The sequence below is a fragment of the Nematolebias whitei genome, chromosome 1 (genome assembly GCF_014905685.2).
Source record: "Nematolebias whitei isolate Nwh7 chromosome 1, NemWhi1, whole genome shotgun sequence".
Classification (NCBI taxonomy): Eukaryota; Metazoa; Chordata; class Actinopteri; order Cyprinodontiformes; family Rivulidae; genus Nematolebias; species Nematolebias whitei.
The window spans coordinates 44,221,107-44,224,334 of NC_056498.1; the positions used below are offsets into that span (position 1 = coordinate 44,221,107).

Below are 3,228 nucleotides of genomic sequence, written 5' to 3' on the forward strand. Positions count from 1 at the left end.
GTGATGGTAGGCGTTTTCGGCACTGGGATGATGGTTGCAGATTTTAAACAGGGAGGGATGACAGCCTGGGCCAGGGAGAGATTGAAAATTCTGGTGAAGGTGGGGGCGAGCTGGAGGGCACATGCTTTGAGCACCCTGCCAGGTACTCCATCTGGGCCAGTAGCTTTCCTGGGGTTCACTGATTGGAGGGAACGTCTAACATCATGCTCCCGTACAGTGAGTGGAGTGGTGCAGTAACCGGGTGGGTGTGGGGACAGGGCAGGATCAGATGGGTGCTGCTGTGGTGCATCAAAGCATGCAAAGAGGCAGTTTAGCTCCTCTGCTAGTGATGAGCTAAACTGCTTCTTTGCACGCTTTGATGCACCACAGCACCACAAATATATGCTGACATATGCTGACAATAAAACGTGTGCTTGAATGCGTCAGGCAGGGGACTAGTTCACCTCTGTGGATTTGAAATATGCAAATTTTCATATTCCAATAATAAAAAAACACAGGAAATTCCTGCACTTCTCTTTCGAGGGGGTCAGGTACCAATACAACAGACTCCCTTTCGGTTATTCACTTGCCTCGCGCACGTTCTCAAAGTGCGTAGAAATGGCACTGCATCTGCTGTGCACGGCAGGGATGAGGGTTCTATTTTATCTGGATGATCTGCTTCTACTGACCCAGTCCAGAGAGGAAGCGGAGACCCAGACGAGCACTCTGGTGTCACATCTGTCTCATCTGGGTTTCACGATAAATTGGGAAAAATGCTCAACAACCCCATCCCAGCTCATCATGTATCTGGGAGTGGACCTAAACTCAGTCACCATGACAGCCTGCCTGTCGCTCCAGAGGAGGGAATCCCTGACATCACTGCTTCAACGAGTCAGTGTCCACAAACCAGCAACTGCTCTGACATTCATGAGGCTGCTCGGGATGATGTCAGCGGCTCATGTTTTCATCCCACTGGGTTTACTGCACATGAGGAGGCGTCAGAGATGGTTCAATTGTCAACGTCTTAACCCCTCTCGCCACAAGTTTTGAATAATTACCACCCCTCCATCGGTGGGGGCGGATCTGAGTCACTGGGAAAACTCTCAGAGCCTCCTGAAAGGGGTTCCTCTGAGTAGAGTGACGTCATTCATTTCCGTGTTCACAGACACGTCCCTCTCAGGCTGGGGGGGACATGTCTGTCCCAGTCAGTGGGTGGAACATGGCCTCCTCATGTGTCTCTCCACATAAACATGCTGGAGCTGATTACCATGGGTAAGGTAATCAAACACTTTACCCCGATGCTGCGGGACCATCATGTGATGATACACACAGACGACAGAACCACAGCAGCCTACATAAATTGCCAAGGGGGCGTTCACTCGGCTCAGCTGCTGGATGCGGCCAGAGAGTTGCTCTGCTGGACACACAAGCATCTCTGGTCCATCAGAGCTGTTTACATCCCTGGGGTGCTAAACAGACAGGACAATATTATGTCCAGGGGTGGACCTCAGGAGGATTGGTGTCTCAATCCGGACCTGACTCTTCAGATTTGGTCCAGATTTGGCAGGGCAAATGTGGATTTAATGACCACCAGGGGAACCACTCAGTGTGAACTGTTTTTCTCCCTGAATCCGCGGGACGAGCCTCCACTGGGGGTGAATGCTTTGGCACACAAACCGTCGTCCCAGACGTTAATTTATGCTTTTCTTCCGACCCCTCTAATTGGACAACTTTTGGAGCGGGTCCGGGAGGAACAGTTTAAGGTGATCCTGATCGCTCCAGAACGCATGGGCACTCTGTGGTTTCTGGTGCTCCAACGGCTGACGGGCACACCATGGAAACTGCCTTGGCAGGAGGATGCGCCCTTATAGGCAGGAGGAGCGATCAGGAGCCCTCTGAACGGGAACGCTTAGACATAAATGGTGTTTGGGGAGGGTCATGGTTCCGACCTCTTGCCCTTTAAGTTGTTTTATCCTTCTTGCAGCTGCTAATGGACAGAAATCTGCTCTTCAGCACGTTTAAAATGTGTGCTGCAGCCTTTATTCCTCCTGTCACGAGGGGTTTTAATGACAGAATTTTAAATTTGGATGGTTTTTCTACCTCTCCCCACACACTCCTCTTCTGAAGAAGAGGCTCAATCTCACTTATTCTGTCCTGTTCATGCACTCGTTCACTGTTCATGCAAACTCTGTGAGTAACCTGAGTACTCAGTTCTCACTTGTGTTAAGAAACGCGTGTATGTTACGGCATTTATCGGGTACTTGAGTTAACTGCACCTACTCACGACAGAGGGATTAGTCAAATCATGTGTTAAAGCAGTTTTTTCTGGTTATGTGCTCTTTGGTTCGGACGGATCCAGTGAGGCTTGGACTAGATCCTGCTTTGCCTTTAACCCACTAGGCATGGCTTACAGGGCAAACACCACAAGAAATAGAATGTAGGTTACGTATTGTAACCACAGATTCTATGATTGTGGGCGTAGCCCTTTAAGCACCGGGCCTCACTGGCTCTCAGGTGGCTGAAGAAAAAGTTAGTTATTTGGGAGCTGAGCCACGGACTCGCCGGTATTTATGTGGTCTAGGTGGGGCCCATACAGTGGGTGGGCGTGGACTTGAGTTTTCAGTGTTGGCATGCTAGGTGCAGGGTTATCATGATCTGCGTATGGGTGTTAGAACCCATGTGCAGGAAGACGCTGAGAGACTCCAGTAAAAATAAGTAATAAGTTTATTTTCTAAATAAACAAAACAAAAAGCTGTCGAGGCAGAAAAACCTACTTTTGGGAGGGCACACAGGGGTACAGCGCATGAAGCCTTAGGACAAGGACAATACAGAGACAAAAACATAACACCTAGGAGCTGAATATATATAGACGCTGACCAGGTGAAATGACAGACACCTGCGGTGATTAGGATCAGACACAGGTACGACAGTGCTGGATCACAGGAGGAGAAATGCTGAGGGGTGACAGGCAAATACGAGGAAAAACACAACATGTATGACAAGACCCCAGAAACCCTACAGGGGTTACACCCTCTAGGTGTGACTTAAAGGGCTACGCCCACAATCATAGAATCTGTGGTTACAATACGTAAACTACGTTCCTGGCAAGACCCAACGCAGACATGTTCCTGTTTTTAGTTTTCTACACCACCTTATAATCTAGCTGTTTTCTCGCTACTTTTTTCCTTTTGACTGTCTTTTTGGTTGCCATCCATCCATCCATCCAATATCTTTTACCTGTGTATTCCA

The 3,228-nt window shown here is 48.9% G+C and overlaps 1 protein-coding gene across 1 annotated transcript in view; it reads left to right on the plus strand.

Annotated features, from left to right (window-relative positions):
• ttc7a (tetratricopeptide repeat domain 7A) overlaps window positions 1-3,228 on the plus strand; it is a 42,415-nt gene that overhangs the window by 11,168 nt on the left and 28,019 nt on the right. The window lies entirely within an intron of this gene.